This window comes from Rhipicephalus sanguineus, chromosome 6 (genome assembly GCF_013339695.2).
Source record: "Rhipicephalus sanguineus isolate Rsan-2018 chromosome 6, BIME_Rsan_1.4, whole genome shotgun sequence".
Classification (NCBI taxonomy): domain Eukaryota; kingdom Metazoa; phylum Arthropoda; class Arachnida; order Ixodida; family Ixodidae; genus Rhipicephalus; species Rhipicephalus sanguineus.
The window spans coordinates 40623114-40646659 of record NC_051181.1 but is presented as its reverse complement, the minus strand read 5'-3'; the positions used below and the strand labels follow the sequence as shown (position 1 = coordinate 40646659).

Sequence of the window (23546 nt, the reverse complement as noted above, 5' to 3'; positions counted from 1 at the left end):
ACCACCATATTATCATGAGAGACGCCCGTAGTGGAGGGCTCCGAAAATTTCGACCATCTGGGTTCATTAACATGCACTTTAAGGCCTGACGGTTTAGGCGTAGCCTTCTCTAAAGCCTTCAAATATAAGCTTACCGAACTATTGCAAAACGTTTTAAGGGAAATATCTACAATAGAGCAAATGCCACCCTCTTTCAGAACAGCCCATATTGTATTAATTCCAAAGTGCGAAGACTCGGTTAAACTGTTGTCTGTAAAACCTTATAGACGAATATAAGCCTTACAAACTGTGGCTACGATATATTTATGGAAGTGTTAGCGAAAAGTCTACAAAGTGTCATCACGCGACTAGTAGGGCCGCATCAAACATGTGGAATAAGAGGTCGGGCAATATTCACAAACACACGTATAGCTCGTTCTGTGCTGGAATGATGTGATGCTTTCTCGAGTCGGGTCGCAATGCTGCAACTTGACTTGGAGAAAGCGTTTGACAATGTCTCCCACGAGATTCTCTTTTCCATATTAGAATACGCAAATGTAGGCAAGATTATATTAGAGGGAGTAAAAACGGCATATTCAGAGTGTACCACACGTATTATAGTAAACTAACATTTAGGGGAATCTATCCAAGTTCTCTCCACTATTCGTCAAGGATGTCCCCTTTCATCATTGCTCTTTCTGACATTTATACAGAACCCTTCTGCTTAAGCCTAATTAGTAAACAGAATATTCGTGGATTTAAGCTTGACACAATGGAAATAAAAGTGCTAACGTATGCCGACGACATTGCTGTTTTTTGTCACGACCAGGAAAGCATAAAGGAAGTACTTAAATTGACGGAAGCTTATTGCAATGTAACTGGTTGTAAAATAAACTGGGATAAAACCCTAGGCTTCTGGCACGGCGAGTGGCACGAAAAGCCAGAAAAATTCGCCGGTGTACAATGGACAGCAATGCCTTCGATTTACTTAGGTGTACCGCTTCAATGTTACGATGACACAGACCAACTTTGGAAAGCAGAAACGGAAAGAGTGAAGGATAAGATACAAGGATGGCAGGGCAGAAATCAGTCCATGTTTGCTCGCGCAACTACTTGCAATATATTTTATAGCAAAGCTGTGGTATGTGATGCAAGTTTTGTTCATGTCGCGTGATAACGCAATAAATAGTCACAGATTTTTCGCGATGTTTATATGGTCAAGCACTTGGGAAAGAACTCGTCGAAGTAACTTGTTTGTGTCTGTGAAAAAGGGTGCACTGAGTTTGCCACACCTTCTTTTTTTTAAACAAGTTGTGTCACGCTTTATGTTCTCAAGGGATCAGAGCGACCCGTTTCTTCCCACAGTAATTAAAGCTGGACTACAAAATGCACTACCGCACTTCATTGTATCAACCAGAAAGACCACAATACAAGGTGTCAGTGGTTATTGGTGCGAGTGAAGTTGTTGCTTTTCGCATACTAAGTGTTCCTTTTTCTATGGAATACTTGAGTAGCGTAACAAGCAAGCAACAGTACAGAGATTTATTGGACAACATGTTAGCTGTGCCTTTGTACAGAACAGTATACTCAGGAGGCTGCGGATACGATGTACTAAAAAGAATTAAAAGAATGTCAAATAGACCACACGTTGAATCCTTTTTCTTCAAGCTTCACACTAAGACTAACCTGTTAAGACATGGCTACAAGACAAAGGAATTCCAGTGCCATAGACAGTAAACTTCATACTATGTAATACGCCTGAAACAACAGAACATGTATTTATCGACTGCTGGGATTCCGTATTTCATTGGGACATCCTCCAGCGAACTATTAAAAAAGAGCTCATTATCACATCCCATGGGATTCGGTTTTTACAATTAAAGAGCATGCATGTGTACCTTACGACATGATAATGGTATTCAGCCTCCCTAGCATATGGAAAACTTCCATAGCGGTGAGCCATTCTGATGTCAAGCTGAAGAGAGTAAGGCAAAACTTTATTGAATATGTTGTGTATAACGACAAATATATGGGCTCAACCAGAACCCGCTGAGTGTAATCTTTAATGACTTTATTATTATGAAAAAGTTTTGATTTCCAGTGAACTGTACATTACTGCTCTGTTTGATTTCTGAATTCAGGCAATAATTAAAAAAAGCCGTGGCTTAGTTTACGCGCCGGTCTAGCAAACAGGAGATCGTGAGTTCGAATCTCACCGGTGCCTTGCGACGTCTGCCTTGCTCTTTTATGTCGCGCACAGCACATCAGTCCGAATGATGTTACCCCTGAGAAGGAGTACTTCCGCCGGCGCCGTGGCTTAGGTAAAGCGCCTGTCTTGTAAACAGGAGATCATGAGATCGAATCTCACCGGTGCCTTGCGACATCTGCCTGCTCTTTTGTCATGTCGCTCACAGCACATCACTCCGAATGATGTCACCCCTGAGAAGGAGTACTTCAGTCGGCGCCGTGGCTTAGGTAAAGCGCCTGTCTTGTAACAGGAGATCATGAGATCGAATCTCACCGGTGCCTTGCGACATCTGCCTGCTCTTTTGTCATGTCGCTCACAGCACATCACTCCGAATGATGTCACCCCTGAGAAGGAGTACTTCAGTCGGCGCCGTGGCTTAGGTAAAGCGCCTGTCTTGTAAACAGGAGATCATGAGATCGAATCTCACCGGTGCCTTGCGACATCTGCCTGCTCTTTTGTCATGTCGCTCACAGCACATCACTCCGAATGATGTCACCCCTGAGAAGGAGTACTTCAGTCGGCGCCGTGGCTTAGGTAAAGCGCCTGTCTTGTAAACAGGAGATCATGAGATCGAATCTCACCGGTGCCTTGCGACATCTGCCTGCTCTTTTGTCATGTCGCTCACAGCACATCACTCCGAATGATGTCACCCCTGAGAAGGAGTACTTCAGTCGGCGCCGTGGCTTAGGTAAAGCGCCTGTCTTGTAAACAGGAGATCATGAGATCGAATCTCACCGGTGCCTTGCGACATCTGCCTGCTCTTTTGTCATGTCGCTCACAGCACATCACTCCGAATGATGTCACCCCTGAGAAGGAGTACTTCAGTCGGCGCCGTGGCTTAGGTAAAGCGCCTGTCTTGTAAACAGGAGATCATGAGATCGAATCTCACCGGTGCCTTGCGACATCTGCCTGCTCTTTTGTCATGTCGCTCACAGCACATCACTCCGAATGATGTCACCCCTGAGAAGGAGTACTTCAGTCGGCGCCGTGGCTTAGGTAAAGCGCCTGTCTTGTAAACAGGAGATCATGAGATCGAATCTCACCGGTGCCTTGCGACTCCTGCCTTGCTCTTTTTTTTTTGTCGCGCACAGCACATTACTCCGAATCATGTTACCCCTGAGAAGGAGTACTTCAGTCGGCGCCGTGGCTTAGGTAAAGCGCCTGTCTTGTAAACAGGAGATCATGAGATCGAATCTCACCGGTGCCTTGCGACTCCTGCCTTGCTCTTTTTTTTTTTTTTTTGTCGCGCACAGCACATTACTCCGAATCATGTTACCCCTGAGAAGGAGTACTTCCGCCGGCGCCGTGGCTTAGGTAAAGCGCCTGTCTTGTAAACAGGAGATCGTGAGATCGAATCTCACCAGTGCCTTGCGACATCTGCCTGCTCTTTTGTCATGTCGCTCACAGCACGTCACTCCGAATCATGTTACCCCTGAGAAGGAGTACTTCAGCCGGCGCCGTGGCTTAGGTAAAGCGCCTGTCTTGTAAACAGGAGATCGTGAGATCGAATCTCACCAGTGCCTTGCGACATCTGCCTGCTCTTTTGTCATGTCGCTCACAGCACATCACTCCGAATGATGTCACCCCTGAGGAGGAGTACTTCAGTCGGCGCCGTGGCTTAGGTAAAGCGCCTGTCTTGTAAACAGGAGATCGTGAGATCGAATCTCACCGGTGCCTTGCGACTATTGCCTTGCTCTTTTTTTTTTTTTTTTTTTTTTGTCGCGCACAGCACATTACTCCGAATCATGTTACCCCTGAGAAGGAGTACTTCAGTCGGCGCCGTGGCTTAGGTAAAGCGCCTGTCTTGTAAACAGGAGATCGTGAGTTCGAATCTCACCGGTGCCTTGCGACATCTGCCATATGCTTTTTTTTTATGTCGCGCACAGCACATTAATCCGAATCGAGTTACATTTGAAAGGAATACTTCAGCCGGCTCCGTGGCTTGAGAGGTTTAAGCGCCTGTCTAGTAAACAGAAGATCGTGAGTTCGAATCTCACCGGTGTCTCGGAGAATTGCACTGTAAACCACTTTTCACCTTTAAGGGGGTTTCAAGCAAGCAAAACACCCTTTTGCCTAACCAAAATTTGCCAAAAGTTAGGGTGTAAGGGTGTTTTCCTTCCCAAAAAAGCCTTTAAGGGGTAATGTTTTAACTAAACACCCTTTAGAAGTTAAGGGTGTTACGGGTTATCGAAACACCGACAGCCCATAGCACAGCGTGCCAGATGATAACTGGGACTGGCTGATTAAATGTCCTTGTATCTTAGGCGACTTTAGATTAAATTATATGTCGTTTTTAGGGTTATCTACAACAGTACCATAAATTTAGGCCTATTCTCTTAGTGTTTATTGTTCATTTATACGGAACAGGAATATCTCCACCGGCACTGAACGGCGGCTTAAGATGCTATGGCTACATATACGAGATGGTCAGCGTGAGGCTGTGTCGCACGAGCGCTCCGTCCATGTGGTATTTTACAATACGCACTGTTGTGCGTGCGGTTTGGCGCGTGCGTGTACCTTCTATGCTTATGTCATCTGTAATTGCGGGTTCCCTGGCTAGTAGATTTTATTTTAGTTGCGAAGTATCTTATGGCGGAGTTTAATCCGGTGGTGGTGGTGGTGTGCGGCGTGACCACACTTACTGCGCATGCGCATACCCTCTCCACTCACCCTCTCCCCTCCCCCTTTCCACTCTTCCTCTGAAACGCGGGCTAGACATGCCGAAATTCTCTCCTGCGCAACGCCGCGATGGGCACCAGCGCAACGCGTCCCCTCCCCCTCTCTCTCCTCCCCTACGCTGCCCCCCTCTCGCACGCCTGCCGACTGCGCTCCCCGCTCGCCCTGTGAGAATTAACGGCCTGGCTAGAGGGAAGACACGACGTGGGTATCGTTCTTCGCGTTCCACGACGGGAGGTCGGTAGCATGCCCAAAGAACGCCAACGGAACGCGATCGTGCAAGTTCTCCGGCTTCGCATCGCCTCATGGTCCCCTTTAGCGGGAAATGGTGTAATTTTTTTCAATGATACGGGTGTTTAGGTCATTGGAAACACCAAATGACAAGGATGTTAGGCCAGTGGCAACACCCTATGGTATGGGTGTTTTGATACGTGAAAACACTCTTTTCTAGGGTGTAAGGTACAGACACGGCAAAACCCCATTGAGGGTGTAAAGTGGTTTACTGTGTGCTTTTGTGGTTCGCAGCACATTACTACAAATTATGCTACCGCTGCGAAGAGATCCTTAAGCCGTTGCCGAAACTTTGTCGGCTTAGTTGGTAGCAAACTTGGCAGTACTGAAGCAGCATTTTGCTCTCATGAATAATGTAATGGATTACTCTTGTGTTCTGGAAATTTAGCCATGTATTAAATCATTTGAAGGGAGTAATGTGAAATGATGTACTCATTGCTTAGCAAATTACCTATGACTGAAATATAGCATGTGCGCTTCCCTTTCGGCATAGCAAATTGACCAAGGTAAAAGAAAACGACAAAGACAGGGTAATCTGAGTGGAAAACTTCAAGCTTGGAAGTTGATCAAGTACCACTGGGATTTAAAGGGGCCCTGCAACACTTTTCGAGCATGCTCAAAAAGCGCTGCCGATCGGTAGTCGAGGCTCCCGAGAACATGCGAGCCAAATATTATAGCGATGCGCACGGCCTGGAATTTACAATAAATTCTCAAAGTCAGCTGAAAATCGCTTCCTCTTCTCTCGACAAATGATGTATTAGTCCGCAAAATATGACGCGATTGTCGGCAGTTCCACCATTGGCTGATGTTATAATCACGATAACACCCTCATTATTACTTTCGTTGTTAATTTTGAGTTCAATAAGTAGATAATATGTATGTTTATATTCTGTTATCGCGTTAAAAACACCGAACAAATATTAATATTAGCACTTCCGGTCTCACCGACAGCTCGTCTGCTCGTAGTTGCGTGGTTCCGTTTTCTTCGCCATGCGCAGTGCCGAAAACGTGAATATTTCTGTGCTTTTGACCATCGCCGGTTGCCGTTGAGAGTGGCAGCCGTTCGAGTGTTGCCTCGTCAGCTGGGAACTGCATCGTCGGCACGTTCTCACGACCGACCGAGGCAGGGGCGCAGCATCTCTCCGATAACAATGCTGGCGTCCGGTAATGGCGGCGCTTCGGGGTCGTCTGCCAGTGCCGTCTTACGAGGCGGTGTTAGGGTGGCTAGAATTGGGAGGTGTGAAAACCGGCCGCTCTAAGTTGGCTCCCATTCGCGATCCCGCAGCGGTGGCGCTGTAGTCGGAGGCGCTGCCAGCTTGCGCTGTGGTAATGCACTCGCGCATGGGCGTCGGCAGGATTTTGTCTTCGGGGTGCAAACCCGTGCTGCATCTCGTATGGGTGGAGTGGGGGAACGCTGGTGTGGCTCAGGGAGGCGGGGGAAATGCCCCCTGCCAACGACCATGCACTCGCGTCGGTGCTAGATTTTCGCCAGTGAAAGAGCTTTATCAACATAAACATTTTTACTCACTCGAGGATCACGGCATTAGTGCGAAGCTTTCGGCCGCCAACAACCATGGCTCGAATTATGCCTGCAGGCATAATTCGAGCTTCCATAAGCAAACCATTCTTCGATGAAGTGTTATTTCGAATGAACCAATGTTTACATGTTGATGATGGCAAAATTATCTTCACCTTCATAAGATTTATCTAGACATTTACGGAGTAAAAGAGAAAGCTTCTTCCTGCAGGAGCGTTATATCTTTGACGACGTTTTCTAACATTATCACGCGAGTAACCTTTGATACATTGTAGTTACTCGTACTACTAAATATACCTCGAGAGTGTGCCTTGCCTTGTCCATTTGTTCCTTGCCTTTGCTCAATGCTGAATTTGCATTACACTCGAGGTCGCGCCGTCACGGAGCCAGTATGCTCAAAGTTGATAGAAATTGAGACAGCAATTAGTTCATCGCTTCAACAAATTTAATTAGCGTCATTTTGTGAGCAATACACTGGTGGATACTCTTGTAGGTGATGCGCATGTATTCAATTTTTTTTTAATTTGTCCTCGCTTATCCCTGGTTGAGCCCCTTCAAAAGCAAATGAATCCTCGATAGTGATGCAAAAGAATTTGACCACTGATATTGTCCATTCTTCATATGTTAGACGTAGCCAATTTCTGCAGCACGCTCCTTACAGAGCTGCAAAAAGCTGCCTACTATCTTTGAATGCAAGCGCACTGTGCTGAACACAAGTGTCAGCCTGCTTTACATATAATATCTGTGTCAAGTTGTATAGTAACTTTGATGGATACAGCAGCCCTCAAATATCCCATTTGCTAGTTATCTGACTTTGCAGCTGTCATGCAGTGCTTTCTATTAGCACGATGCACGTGTTTTTGCAGTGTGTGCAGCCCGATAGCAGAATGCGCTTTGTAACTGCGTAGCGCGCTATTAAATATACAAGGTGAGCATCGCTGCGTTGCTCTTTATAGTCGATGAAAGTATAATAAATAAAATAAAACAGAACAAGAAAATAAAACGTTCAGATTAATTCATTTATCACTTGTCCGTGCTTGTCACAGACGCACGCAAACACCTTTGCAGCACTTGAACGGGTTCAGTACATTTACCTTGTGTCAAAATGTTTTTTTCACAGATGGCCGAATTCTCGCTGTATCGCTCTGTCGGCCTTTGGGATTGCCCGCTTCCAAACTGCTAATCTGTCTGCATGCCGGCGCACGGAAAAGTGACACTTTTTCCGCACATGTTCTGCACACCGAATTGCAGCGCCTGGCATAAAACACGGTCCTTGTGTATATCTTCTTTGTCTCCGTGCGTTTGCACGAATCCGTTAAGATGGTCGCCGAGTTTCTTCTTTTTTTGTACACGTCATTCCTCTAAAGGAACACTAACACAGGGAACTCGTAAAAGCACGTGCACGCCAACGAAGCTGACAAGCTTCGGCCGCAAGCGGCTTACACTGCCGTCTCCCCCATCCCCCATGCGAGCAGGCAGCGCCTCCGAGTGCCGCGCTATATCTCGACCTAGCGGAGGGATCGCGCAACGCGGCACCTTCGGGCAAGGGAAACACGGCTCGCTTTTCACACCTCCCCATTCTAGCCACCCTAGCGGTGTATAGGAGTATGGGCCGAAACCGATCTCAGCTGTCATTCGTTCCAAACGAGCGCGCAGGTTTGCTTCCATGGTTGGCAGAGCGATGAAAACACTACGGCGCTCGAGGTGCACACCCAACATTACCAAACCGACGCGCAGTTTTCAAGCACGCGCGATACACAGTGCGATCGGCTCCGCTCGACGAGAACGACGCAAGCCGACCGGAAGTGGCGGCACAGACCACGTGGTTGCGCCCAGACGTCAGAGAGAAAAAAATGAAGAAAAAAATTCCGCCGGCGCTCTTGGGCGGAGCCTCGCTCCTCTGCGCTCCCTCCCTCGACTCGCTGCCTAGCTTTCCGCGTGCTTGCGGCGTTGAGTTGAGGGAGAAAGCTGCGGAACATGATCTCTATAATTTGGTAACACCACTTAGACTTGACGGATTCGAAAAATTTTTGCGGCATATCACTCGTGAAGAGTCATACGTCAATAATGAGACTATTCCAATATAACTAAGAAAGGTGTTGCAGGGCCCCTTTAAATGTATATGTACCGCAAATAAAGTGTACGTTAGTTATTGCATGAGTGATGGACTTTTGTTAAAGTAGTTTCACGGTGATTTGGATGCTTTCCGATAATAATTGTGCAATGTCATTACTTTCGGCAAACTAGTTTGTAATGTAATTTACTGACCCAGACAAGCATTCAGTATAGTAATTGAAATCATTTTAAAAGGAATTTTGGTATCTTTGGTTCGTTCACAGTGCATCCAGCTAGAGAACGTGTCGTACGCGCGATGGCTTGGTCCGTCGGTATGGTGACAGGCCCGTGATAACATGGGCCATATTCAGACTTCGAGACGTCCGAATAATCTCGCTTTCAGTACGGGGTGACCGGGTAGGCGAAGAAAGGCGGTAACTATTAGCTTCAACCATTGGACACGTGATGTAGTATGCTTCACATAAACCGACATTGTCATCGAAAGTGATAGTCTGTGAATATGGCCGCAGGGTCTTTTTTTTTCCGCCGAGGATAATATCACCTAAGAATAGCATGCTTTTTTTTTTTTTTGCCGGCCGGACTCATCGCAGGCAACACCGCAATTATGTATGTTGCCTGGCGCTGGATAACGAGAGGGCCAAGCCTTTCATAATAAAAACCATTCGAAAAGTCTGCTAAACTTCGTGCGCTTCCCTAAGCCGCTCCGGGAGCATATGAGTTGAAATGCGTGCTGGCAGTTACGCTGAACAATTCCGAAGCAGCATATATATTTTTGAGCGGGCTGTTTTCTCACAACTTATAGCCTTTGTTTAAACGGCACACAACACGGAAGTCGCTTCGTTCGCCTCTGCGGTCGAGCTTCTTTGTGCCAACGCCTCGACAGCGAGTGTTCACGGTCGTCGTCTTTGTTTCGCGGTCATTTATGCCTGTGCGTACTGACACTATGCTTGTTAGTTTAGCGACCGAATGTTTCTGAGCGTATATACTAGATAAAGAAAGCCATCCCTATTCAATAATAATATAATAATTGTTGTGGTTTAACGTCCCAAAGCCACGATATGATTATGAGAGACGCCGTAGTGGAGGGCTCCGTAAAATTTGACCACCTGGAGTTCTTTAACGTGCACCTAAATTTAAGTACATGGGCCTCTAGCATTTTCGCCTCCCCCTAAAATGCGTCCGCCGCGGCCGGGATTCGATCCCGCGACCTGCGCGTGAGCAGTTATCCTTAGTGATATTTGCTGTCGACTAATTTTTGCTCCTAAACCTGCTGGCCTTCCTTGGTATAAGATTCACATGTGTTGGCATGGCATTCATTGTCTCGCCCTTGCAGCGATACAGAGACTTTTTTTTCCTTAGCTGAGACAACGAGCACCTGCGTATGAACTTTTACCATCAGTTGCTCGCTGTCACTGTTCAGGTACGCGCGTGCAATTGTCACCTCATGCAGCAACATACATTTTTAGTGCCTGACATGCCCAGCCGTTGAGCTCGTTTGAACTCTGCTTGCTTTCTTCTGTTTTCCAGCCATACCCTAGCAAAAAAAAGAGAAAGAATGGAACGCAAGCCGATTGGGAGACCCTGCACTAAAACTCTCTATTGGCCGAAGTCAACATGCGAGAAATGGCCCGTGTAGAGCTTCACAGACAAAGCGCCCACACCACTGATCACGACGACGATCAGGGCTCTCACCACGGTGGTCGGTGGAGGAAAATTCCGCCCACCGCTTCGCGGCACCGCCCACTGCTTTCGGTAGACCACCCACCACCCCGACTGACATCTTCGAAATGCGCGCCTTAATAAAAAAAATACCACCTGCGCGTGCCCAACGCCAGCAAGTCGTGCATCGCGCCACCTGGTTATGTAAAAACGAGTCTAAATGGGTGTCCGCGCGGTCTCTAAGATCGCCTCACCAACCCCGGTGCCAACGCAAGAACACAGATGCCTTTGCCTCCGTTTTCTAGGTGCCAGGATTGCGTGACCAGAAATGAAATGGGAATATGTGTCAAAAACTGGAAATTTTGCCCGTCCGCACGGCTCATAAGCAGCGATATCACGCATCGGCGAACAAGCCGTGCTGGCATTTTCACCTCATGCGGGAAAACTGTCGCGGTAGTAGAAAAAATAGTAGCACGCGAGATCACAACTACTCATCGATGTTTGGGTTTCGTTTCTGTATGGTTTGGGGCAAGCATTTATTTTTATTGCGATTGCAATTGTATGGACACTCTCGACGGGTATTTTTGCCGTGGGCGTCGACATCGCCGTCATGTTCCGTATAAAGTCCAAATCGATAACATCCCCGCGCATCGTATGTTCTACCCCGGGTAATAGTGCGCTAGCGCGGGCGACGAGCGCGGCTGAAGAAGAGATCAAACGACCCGCCCCATCAGCGTCGATCGATGGACGCATGCGATAACTAGAGGCTGGATTTTTAGGCACTCAAAAATCGCGTTTTAGGCGCCGAAAATAGGCAGGCAAAACACCGCTTTAGGCCTCCAAAATCGTAAATATAGGCGCAAAAAGATTTACATAAATTCAAACAATTTCAAAGAAAGACGCGCACGACCTGTATCTGCGACAGGAATGCAATAAAATGTTATTGTTTATGATGGCACAAAGGCCCCAACGGTTAAACATAGCCACGCAATTGTCCTTTTTCCAGCTCGGTTCGAAGAACACGGTCTCCCCTTTTATTGCCTAGCATGGTGAGTCAAGTGTCCACCGTCGAATCAACACACTCCTGGGTCTCTTTGTTTTGGGCATGGCTGAGAAGAGCCATGCTCACAACTTTGGGCTGTCTAAGGGCCCACGATGAGGTGGTAGGTCTCGGCCTGACTGTCCCGTCGTGGGAGTGGCCCACCTTCTGCGTACTTAGGCACACGACTCCGGACTTTGTTAATAAAGTTTTTTTCCAATCCAATCCAATCGAATTCATACATTTCTACGCCGGAACAATATGCTATCTTAGATTTTGCCTAATATACTGAGTACAACGCTCATAACTTGCCAAGCGATAAGAAACTTCACTACAGAGTATTTACTGACACCCAAGATGCCTTTCGCGCTTGCAAACACACTCGCACAACCACTTCTGCTGTTCAAAAACTGTGTTTCTATGTGCGTCGTCTACAGGAACGAGGACATGACTTACATTTGCACTGGATCCCGGGCCACATGGGTATACCAGGAAATGAAGGGCCACGACGACTAGCGAGCGCGATCCTACTATCCGCGCAGCCTAAACCGCCCGTAAACATTCTGTGCAACGCATCAGAAGCAACTGAAACATACAGTGATTGGTACAATCCCATGGAAGCAATAGTCCAAGCAAAGCGCTACCGGCGCAGCCATCTGCTCGAAATATCCAACCCATTTGACATACCTCCTCTTCCTCCGAGCGCTGATACCCGCCGGCAACAGGTACTGCTGCGGCAGGTAAAGACCAGAACCGTCCTTACCCCTTCCTCGTGCAGACGGTTTCGTGGAAACCAAGACTGTCGTGACCTGGGAACCCCGAATACTGGCATCTGCAGCCACTGTAACACCCGAGAAGACCTAGAGTACCTCTTCTGGGACTGACCGCTGTAATCTGGATCCAGGCTACAGGCCATTGCCACAATCCCACCAGAATGGCGTCCAACTTCATTCCAGGCCTGGGTATAACCCGGCGTAGCACCGCCGCCGCCACCAAGGAACTATGGCGGTCGCTGCTCGAGTGCCTGGACGACCCGAAGCTCCAGCCATTGGCACCAGCCTCCCTCTCGGGCGTGACAGCCAGGACATCAACTCGCAAGAAGACGCTCATTAAGACTGCTTTTTTTCTCTACCCCCCCCCCCCCCCCCCTTTTTTTTTGATCCCGTCTCTCCCCCTACAATCACCGCAGCCCTCCAAGGGCACAAATGTGAATGAAGACGTGTCAACAACAACAACAACATCTGTCGGTGAACACCTTAAAATGCCCCTCACCAGGTTTGAGCATTTCGAGCCGACAAATGTAATGAATGCACTGGGAGCTTACGCGCTCACGACCACGTCTGCCAAGGTTTGCAACGCTACGCGCCGCGGAAAGACGTGAAATTTTAAGCTGAACGCCGCTTGCCCATCGCCTCGCGGGCGCGCGCCCCAGCATGGAGGAGATTATGTGTGGTGTCGTCTCGCGCTGTAAATATGCAAGCTAGAATTCCTCATGTGACCTAGTAAATGGCTTTTTAAGAAGTAATTTACAAACAAAACAAGAGCCACGTGCGCATCACATTTTTCTTTCTTTTGATCTACACTCCCCTTTCCCCTGACGGCACTACACGGTTTCGCATTGGTTGCCCACCTTCACGTGGCTACACAGAGGGAGCCCCCGTTTCCTGCCCACCGCCACACTCAGGTCTTCAAAGTGGTTCTTCAGCTCTTCGGGGACAGTGCACTGTACAACCGGCTGTAATAGCCGCCCGCCGCGTCCTCGCCAATGGACGCCGTTCTCCTCTTCCCATCTTTATTTCCTTGTCCCTATTCCCCTGCAGACGCTGAGACGTGCTCTTTTGCAGACGCTGAGACGATGTGGAGACGCTGAGAGGTGCATTTAGGGTTGCAGAAATAGCGTCCTTTCCTTTGCTCAACCTCTCCTCCTCATCATCTTATCTACCGCGGTGGTGTAGCGGTTACAGTGCTTTGCTGCTGACCCGAAGGTCGCGGATTCGATCCCGGCCGCGGCAGTCGCATTTGGATGGAGGCGAAATGCTGGAGGCCCGTGCACTGTCCGATTTCAGTGCACGTTAAAGAAGACCAGACGGTTAAAACTTCCGGAGCACTACACTACGGTGTCCCTCATAATCTTATCGTGGTTTTTGCAAGAAAAACCCCAGAGATCATTATTCCTCTACCACCTCCAACCACTCGCGCCATGTCAGCTCGGCGGCGTAAGGGGACCGGCGGGAGTGCTGCTGGCAGTGGCGTAGCCAGGAGGACCACACGTTCGGCCACTGGTGCAAGGTCTGCGACCGCTAGTGGTCCGACAACAACCTGACCACAATCCCTACTATAACAACGTGCGACGTCTTTATATTACAGTAGAGGAATTGTACGGAGCATTCACGGTTTGCCCAATTATCTCCGAGCCAGCTCCTCAATCATCATTCACTTCGAGGATATGGCGTGAATTTTTTTTTTTTTTTTTTGCCATGGCATACAGAGCAGAGACTGACACTCGACCACATCTGCCTGTCTTCAGATCAAGGAGGTCCCCCCCCCCCCCCTTCCCCGAAAGAAATTCTGCCTACGCCCCTGGCTGCTAGCGGTAGCTTTCCGGAAGTCGGTTGAACTAGAGGGCTAGGTTGAAACCCACAGAGTTCCAAAAGGTCAGTGTTCGCCGGCAGCATGAATAACGGTCTCAAACTGCACTCGAAATTGGAAGCAAAATAGCCTTCATATAGGCACCGATTTTGAAGATAGGCATTTATAGGGACTTATAGGCAAAGCATTTATGGGCACTATAAAAACATTAAAAATGCCTTTCTTAACCCCTAATTCATGCTCATATATCAAAAATGGCACAATAGAAACGCAAGGAACAAAGTATGCTTCTGCCTGAAATCCGGTCTCTAGCGATAACATCCCCCCACGTGTTAGGCCTGCCGTCGAATGCTCAAGGAGGGAGGAAGCGCCCCGCCTGTTTTGAACGATTCGTGCCTGCGAAGGGAGGGGGGGGGGGGGGGGGGGAGTCGCAGAACGCTGGTGTAAAAGAATACGGCCGTTCCCAAAGAACACCGCCACTGCCTGGAGCGGCCGTATGCTCTTAAAAAAGCGTTTCGTAGAGTTACTCCAGACTGCATATAAAAGAGTCAGCTGCCAGCCTTACTTCTCATAACATTACCAGTTGTTGCTATCGCGTTCATTGCTTCGCGCTTGCGATGGTTTTTTTTTTTTTTCATCTCGAGGTTATACAAAATTCTATGGGCAGCCCCTTGCCCGACGTGGAAGTGCAGAAAGTAAGCGGATGGCCCCCTTGTACATTAAAGGAGTATTCATTTTCGACCGTATAAATGCACAAGCAACATTCCTGTTCATTAGTAGCATCGAGGTTCACTACTATTTTTGGCGTTCTCAGCTCCATAGTTCAGCGTCATCTGAAAAGTAAATCACAATCGTGCGTCACTTAGTCATTTAAACTGTATAGAAAGGCAGAGAGAAGACGTAAAGGGGAACAAGTGTTTAACGGGCGGGATTACAAAGAAGCATTACTTGAACTATCATGACAGTAAAGCGGTCCATTAGCTGCCCTTACTCTCTGCCCAGTGAAGCCTTCGAGGACGTACTACTGAAGCCTCCTGAAGGCATTTTCCTTCGGCATCCGCGATAGAGTGCCAGGTAAAGCCCAATCGGGAGCATCTGGCAGATGACAACTTTCTGCGCGTGTTGTAAACATACGGCCGCGTTAAAAGAAAGCACCTTTCCTTAGTGCCGTAGCGAAATTTTATGAGGCCGAGGCTGAGAACAAGCTGTCGAATAGGGCGATAGGACGACTGAACCGAACATAAGGACATATCTTCTAGAGCTTGCCTTTGTAACTTCTTTCTAGTCATTAAACTTTAGAGAGCTTCGGTCTGACTTAACAATGCGGCCGCCTTTTCCGCGCGCTCGGTGCACTCGGTATCGATATCGCAATTAAAGTTCGATGATAAATATTTCAAAATACGCGCAATTTTTCGTGTTAAAAATTGCTATCCCATAAATTGCGACGACCTACGACATTCTCAGATCAACAACTCCCATTCAATTATCAGTTATAAAGCAATTTCATCGCATTTTTATATAGTTCTTGTATGGTAGTATAAAACAAATGCCGTGAATGTTTAAACGAAACAAACGTAAATGTTAAAAGAATGCGGGAAGCGCTCAATTTCTTGCACACATTTCTGCACTTGGTTTTCGAACACTTAGCCAAAATCAATTGTCTTTCGCGTGCGAAGAACTTTTTCCGCTCAATATTGCTCTGGTATGATCTGGGAAGTAACTGTTATGTATGCATAAAGCTTTTTAATATTGCGTGAGAAACGTTTACATTCGAGTGAAATAACCCAAAGGAAAAACGGGTAACCACAAAAAAAAAAAACTCCGCCGAGCCGGATTCGAACCAGCGACCTATGGATGTCCGCATGAGTCAATCCTCTACAGTCCACCGCTCTACCAACTGAGCTATCGACGGAACGCAGGGAGCGCGGCGGCAAGCTTTACGTGAAGGACTCCCCACGCAACGTGACTTTCTTCTCTGAGGCGTGGTAAGCGCCCACTATGAAACTGGTTCAACCGCCCTACGTGAAGCTTCGCGTGCGCGTGCCTCGGCCTAAACGACGTCCTTCAATTGTACCTGTGTCACACGTTGCAGCGCTGATCGCGATTGAGCTCGCCTGAGATCAAATTTCTCAACAGTGATTGGCCATACCTTCTGCAGCTCGCCTAGTGGAGCCAATGACGATCAAGAAATTAGATCGGTGTCAGGCCTGATCGCGATCAAAGTGACCGTGTAACACAGGTATTAGACGATACGATGTACTGGCGAATATGACGAAAAGGACCCACTTCTACTGAGAAAAATACGGCAGATCCCACGCAATGTGGGAAGCAATGTAATGCGAAGCAGCCAACAAAGAGCTTCATACATCACCTTGTTTCTCTTTGACGAAAATGAAGTAATTCATGTCATGACATCAAGTTCACTATATACAACATGTTTGTTATGCATGCATGGATGTACAATATTTTATGTAATGGAACGTATATTCTGGTATTACAATTCATGACCTGCAATTTATGTTCGTCAGGCGCTCATGTCATGAAATACCAATTTTGGTGTATATCCAGTTAACAAAACAGCCGCGAGATTTGCACACGGGGACTTGTCCCTTATGTTTGTCATACACTCTTGTCCCGCCATACTAATTTTGCTATATATCAAGATTACGGAATGGCCGCAAGAGCACAAAGGCCGTTGCATTTAAATCATGCCAATGATGACACGTATACCATGACTTTCATGTTATGACCTGTCATTTACGTTCGTCATACGGTCAATTTATGTCATACCAGTTTTGGTATGACATAAAGTAGATAGATAGATAGATAGATAGATAGATAGATAGATAGATAGATAGATAGATTAGATAGATAGATAGATAGATAGATAGATAGATAGATAGATAGATAGATAGATAGATAGATAGATAGATAGATAGATAGATAGATAGATAGATAGATAGATAGATAGATAGATAGATAGATAGATAGATAGATAGATAGATAGATAGATAGATAGATAGATAGATAGATAGATACGCTCAAAGTCGCAGAAGTTCGCTAAGAAATGCTTCGCATTAAAAAACGTCATGTGTGCAATCACAATAATAAAATATCAGTTCCGTGCTACAACTCACATCTGAGAAGAAATATGACCTGTCGTAATTGGTTGTCTGCTTTTCTGGCCTTCTGAAACCCGAATACCATGCACAGACATAAGTGCTCTTCAAGGTACCAAATTCGACAGTACGAGCGTTTAAAAAGTCACATTCCTGCCTAACTATAACAGTTGGATGCTAAAGGCAGGAGCTCCATGTGGGTGAAGAAAGTAGCCATCCCCACAGATTCCTTGTGGAAAAAGTTTTGTTTGTTGACCGAAACACGGAGTTGGTGTCGTAAAATGATCTGATAGGCTCGCGCGTTGATGTTGTATTCTAGTTTATCGTGACGGCTTGCACTAATCAAAAGAAAGAAAAAGGAAACAAAGACTCCCTAGTGTCGTTTGTCGCCGCCTATGACGGTGAAGTAATGTAGAAAACACTGATGGCAATATTTGTAAAAGCTGAGTACAAATTGCACTTAAGCCATTTCGGTTCGTATCCGCTATATGCCGCTATATGCTATCGTTCTTGCAATATTTCTCTTGGAAACAGCTAGTGTGAGAAACATTCCATTCTGGAAATACCCTATGGCCGAAGATATATTAAAGGAAGATAGCACCTGCGTGGTTACATTGTCATCATAGCACAGAAGGCTATAAAACTCGCTTGTCTTTGCAAACAATCGCTTCGTGTGCCAGCTACTTATACCGGTGGCCAAGCTCGCTTGCCGTTCATACGTGACTGGAATTATTCGCTTCTCAATGTATATAGACCAGTAGCGGAAGTGTTGCAATGCATGAATCGCAGGAGGCTGCCCGCTATTGATACGAAGGACAAAAAGGCGTCTTTTCACCGGCACCGTGGCTTAGTTGGTTAAAGCGTCTGTCTAGTAAACAGGAGATCGTGAGTTCGAATCTCACCGGTGCCTGACAACGTTTGCTGTTTCTTTTTCCTTCTTTTTTTGTATGTCGGCCAAAGCCCATTACTCCAAGTGGTTCCACTGCTGAAAAGTGGGCATTCCGGTTCTTCAAAAAAGAAAGAAAAAGAGAAAGGAGCGACCTTATTTTTAGGTCTGGCTGTCCCCTGCCGCCAATTTCACGGTGGGTGCCCTCCCAAGCCACAATGTACTTCGTCTGCTGAGCACCATGCCGAAAGTTCGCTTGTACCGATTTCACCGTTAGGTACCCGGCGCCAGCAATTCTTTGCCTCACACAGCAGCGGCGGATGCTCGACTATTCCACCAAGGCTGTGGTGGGTTGTAGGTGCGCCCAAGGACCTTTACAGAACCTTGTGGCGCCACCTTTCGAGATGAGGAACCATGAACAGCCAAGCGCCAGGTCTGTGTACTCCTCTATCCCTTTCGAAAAACCGGTGGGTTTCCGGTCGGCACTGGGAATCGAACCCGGTACCTACCACATTGGTAGCGAACGCTCAACCTTGTAGGCATCGCTGCGGTTCGGTACGGGCTTGGTTGATTGCACTCACTCTTTCAAACGTGTTGTAGGTGGAACGACTTGCTCTTTCAGTGGTGATAGACTAATGGTAACAGACACCGCATCCTGATTTGGAAAATCAGCATACCGCATTTACTCCTGTAATGGCCGCATACCATGTAATAGTCGCACCGAGAACTTTGTTAAAAAATCTCCCCTCCCCCGCCTCCCCTAAAAGTATAATAAACGCGAAACATTTTTTAGCGAACCAAAGGCACTTTGGCAGTTTCTATCTCTGTATATATATTTAGGGTCCCTTCCTAACCTTGATACGAGGGTCGATCAAAAAGTTTTCCAACTTGGCTATAACCAAATATCTCACATTTATCTCTCACTGCATTTAGTTAAGGTCATCTCTACATCAAGCATGGTCTGAAATTCAAGCCTTCCAGTTCGTTATTTGGTCTGCATCAGTTAGTAAAACATGGCGTCCTCCCACAATTTGAAGCTCGAGTGCCGGAGCGGTGCAAAATTTTTATGCAAAGAAGGAAGTTCCTGCAGAGAAATTCGCAGTAGAATACTGAATGTGTATGGCAGCGAATGTCCTTCATATGTTACAGTGACTCGGTGGTTGATTGAGTTTAAACATGACCGTGTGCACGTAGAAGACGAGCCGAGATCAGGCAGGCGGACCACTTCAACCGATTTTGACAATTAAGCCTCTGCAGACTGTTTTGCCATGAATAATCGCCGAATAAAGGTGTCTGAAATTGGTGGATGTTTTGGGTACGTTCAAAGTTTGGGCGCGATTGGTGCCGTGAAACCTCTCTGCACAAGATGGACACCACCGGGTTCATTCATCAAGGGCTCTTTTGCACCTCTATTCAAGCGTCCCAGAAAATTTTCTCTCCCGCCTTGTGACTGGGAATGAGACGTGGCTGTATTAGTGGGACCCAGAAACCGAACACCAGTCTATGCGTAGGTGGCATCCGGGGTCCCCTTCCCCGAACATGTTGAAGACGCAACGCTCAGGGAGAAAAGTGATGGCGACACTTTACTGGCACGCAAAGGGGATCCTGCTCACAGAGTATCGTGAAAACAGTGGGACAGGCAAATACTACGCCAACGTTCTTCGAAAACTGCTTAAAGCCATCGTGGAAAAACACCGAGGTGTAGCGAGAAGAGGTGTCCTCCTCCTGCACAACAACGCCCAGGTTCAAAGGTCGTGTTGCCCAGGCTGACATTCGAGAGTGTGGTTTCGAACAGCTGGACCACCCACTCCACAGTGACCACCTAACACTCAGTGACTTTTATGTATTTCCAAATTTAAACAAACACCTCAAGGGAACGAGGTTTGATTACTTGAACTCGCTTCAAACACCCACAGAGTGGCTTGGAAACCAGGAAGAAAGCGTTTTTTTAACACGGTATCCAAAACCTTCTGGAAAAATCGGAGAAGTGCATCAGTCTGCGGGGAGATTATGCTCAACAATAGATGTTTTTTTTAAGCTGTGGCAGTATTCCTGATATGCGAGTTGCAAAACTTTTTCATGGCCCCTCGTATGTAACAAAATTGGCACTGGAGGTCATGCACTATGACCTACATGGTTGACTGGTTATGGCATGAATAACGAGAAAATACTGTCGTGTACCTCACGAAACTCTTTCCCTCAGTGACATTTGCCACATTATTGCAAGGGCCGTGGTATGCGAGTATATGCCGCAGTTGATTGAGTTTATATCACCCTATAGGTACGGCGAGAACATACATTGGAAATCTTAACTTGATAATGTCAAGGATCTCTTATCGCAAAAAATCTAATGTCGGCGCCCGCGGCGTTATCGGCGAGTGGAAAATCCCGACAAATGCGAAGAACAGAAATCAAGACTCGAGCCGCAATCGAACCTAGACATTCTGCGTGCCAGTCCAGCATTCTTCCGCAAAGCCGTGCAAAGTCTTGAAACAGCTTTAATAAAAGACCCCATGCCTGCGTCATTTCGCAGCAACATCAATTTGTGGTTGCTGTGTTGGGTATCTGCATTGATAAGAATGTAACAAAGAATGTAACGAAGTAGCGTGCGCTCTTCTTCGATAAAACTGACGTCTTTTCTCTAACGCGAGTGCAGACGTTACGTTGAACCATAAGCTACCGTCTAAGGGCCAATGTTGTCGACGTGCCTGGTAAGCCCTCGACATGCGCACGACTACTTCAGTCGCCAAAACATGTCGATCCAATGCGTAACGTTCGGCTCAAAGCGAAAAAAATTCCGGCTAGTCCCACACATTGTGGGAATCGATTTCATGCGAAGCAGTCAGCGAGTAGCCGCCTATGCCGCATCGTTGTTTTTTTTTCGTTTTTTTCTTCATTCAAGCATTACGAGCTAGGTCGACGTCTTTGTGTAAATTGAGTAGTTGTGGTCATATCGAGGGCTTACTAGGCACGTAGAGTTCACTGGCGCTTAAAGAGTATCTCATGATCCGATGTAAGATCGCTACAAGCTCTTAATCACATAACGTGCACTTCGTTTTATCGAAACGGGGTGCGTGCTACGATGCGATGAGGTGCGCGTCATGAGTAGCGGTCGTCGGTGTATTCCTCCAGGGTCCACCAACAATTGACTATACCTTGCAGCATCATAAAGTTTGCTACGTTCTCATCAAAACAGTTAGCCAGCACTCCAACCACACATCATCTTTCCCCGAGATGACTGCTGTAAAGCGACACTTAAAATGCAGCATAGGCAGCGAGATGCTGACTTCTTCACAAGAAACAGATCCCTCAGTTCGTGGGATATGCCGGATTTTTTCAAAAAACTGCCTGTGTTTTGGCCGCACCCTTAATTTTTGGGAGGGTTAATAGTATTACATGTTGTGCGATTCGACAATTAGGAAGTGGATTTGAAATGTTTTCTTTGATGTGGTGGCCCCACATATGCTTAGCCCTATAAGACGTGCTCCAAGTCTTTGTCTCAGGACGTCAACGTGCCTCTTCAGCTGGTTCCTAGCTCTGTACGTGCTATTCTCAATACGGACTCAACTTCAAGCCAAATCAGACTAATGAAATCCGAGTTCGAATTAAATCAAAAACTTTCCAAGCTTATTGGAATACGAAAAATAACAATATTGGCTATCGCAGAAAATATTTTCAAGTTTGTTGCACAACAAACATTGTACAAAAAATTATGCATAAGTGACATCATTGCATTGCACTGCAACATCTCGATTTATTGCCCGCTTTTCCTAACTTGGCGAATCGCCGCGTACTGACAACGATAATATGCTCATATTTCCAAACAACAATACCGGCCCTGTTATAATATATGTGCCTATCACCGCCGCATTAAGAGACATTGCTATTCCGCCTCGAACGCGCTCGATAGCGAGAGCGCTATCAATCAAGCAAGCCAGTGCACTGGAAGGATCGCTTTTCAGCGGTGGCATAACTTGGAGTAATGTGCTATGGGCCACAAAAAAAAATGATTGCCAGGCACCGGTGAGATTCGAACTCACGATCTCCTGTTTACTAGACAGGCGCTTTAACCAACTAAGCCACGGCGCCGACGAGTACGCTCTTTATCGTCGTTCGTAAGAATCCTGCGATTGCATCATTCAGATACCTGCGCGATCGGTCGAAGTACATTGAGTATTGCCTTCACGTATGTACGCGAAGCGCGCTTAATGACTGGAATAAGTGGCTGGTACGCGAAGGGAATGTTTCAGGCATAAGCGAGCCCTTCTGCGATCACCTATTACGCGTGATCTGTGCAATGTAGACAGTCTGACAGAGTATCGGTAACCAAAACTACGGCAGCGGAATATATTTCTAACATAGCTATTTATGTAGAGGAATGTTGCCCTTGGTAGCGTTTCTGTAGACGAGTAGTCTACAAAAAAGACTTCTCGTCTTTTCCTACAATTTTAAATGCGAAGCATTTCTTTGCGAACCTCTGGCACTTTGAGCGTTTCTATCTACGTATCTATCTATCTATCTATCTATCTATCTAGCCGCCTACGTCCGTGTGCTCTCATGATCGCCTCCTTAACTTGGTGTAGACCAAAATTTGCATGGGAAGGTAAGAGTATTTGACAAATATGATTGCCGGTTCAGGACATAAATAACATTAAAACCCTGTCGCGTACGTCGTCAAACCCTTTCCACTGGACACGTGTGGCACATAACCGTTTACCACGGGCCGCGGGGTGCGGGTATGCGCCACAGGTGATTGACAGTTTATATCTACCCAGGAACAGCGAGGAGGGACATTGGTTACTTAAATGCTAGATCGTTAAGAAAAACCAACATCGGCAGCGTTGACTCAACGAATGGAAAGAATAAAAATTAGGATCCCAGCCGGAATCGAACCCAAGCATTCTGCGTGGCAATCAGACATTCTGCCACTGAGCCACGCCAGGTCGATAAACTGGCTTGGAAAAACAGCATACGCAGGCGTTATATCGGTGCAACGTCAATTGTGCTTGTGGTGCTGGCTGTCTAATCTTAAAAGAACGCAATAAACACTACATGATACTCCTACGATGTGTACTCCTACGATGCAGGCGTCATATCAGATTAACGTCTGCAGTTCCAGTGTTGGCTCCGCTTTTATAGCAGTCTTATAAAGATTACATTTTTGTATTGCTATGATTGAGCAAGATAAATTGAAGCATTCCTCGACCCCAGAGGAATACATTAACGAAAGTTACATATGATATCCACATCACCGCACCGTAAAGTGCACTTCGTCCGCCAGAACGACGCAGTCTCCTCTTCATTTCTTACGAGGCTGGGCGATGGCCTCATACTGACCGAGGATGATGCCAGATTGATTGACAGCCGCTTTGTGGATTAGGCTACGTAGGCCACATATGCCCAGGTAGCCTACGAATACGACAAACACCAGCCACTGATGTTGGTCT

At 46.9% G+C, this 23546-nt stretch overlaps 4 non-coding genes across 4 annotated transcripts; 2 read left to right on the top strand and 2 right to left on the bottom strand.

The window, feature by feature from the left end:
* The first annotated feature begins 4002 nt into the window (after nucleotides 1–4002).
* On the top strand, nucleotides 4003–4072 carry Trnat-ugu (transfer RNA threonine (anticodon UGU)). The gene has a single exon. It is a non-coding gene; the product is annotated as a tRNA-Thr (tRNA).
* An 11842-nt stretch (nucleotides 4073–15914) lies between these two features.
* Trnay-gua (transfer RNA tyrosine (anticodon GUA)) lies at nucleotides 15915–16006 on the bottom strand. The gene is given in 2 exon segments: nucleotides 15915–15950; nucleotides 15970–16006. It is a non-coding gene; the product is annotated as a tRNA-Tyr (tRNA).
* Nucleotides 16007–18049: 2043 nt separating this feature from the next.
* On the top strand, nucleotides 18050–18123 carry Trnat-agu (transfer RNA threonine (anticodon AGU)). The gene has a single exon. It is a non-coding gene; the product is annotated as a tRNA-Thr (tRNA).
* A 3991-nt stretch (nucleotides 18124–22114) lies between these two features.
* Trnat-agu (transfer RNA threonine (anticodon AGU)) lies at nucleotides 22115–22188 on the bottom strand. The gene has a single exon. It is a non-coding gene; the product is annotated as a tRNA-Thr (tRNA).
* Between the last annotated feature and the right edge of the window lie 1358 nt (nucleotides 22189–23546).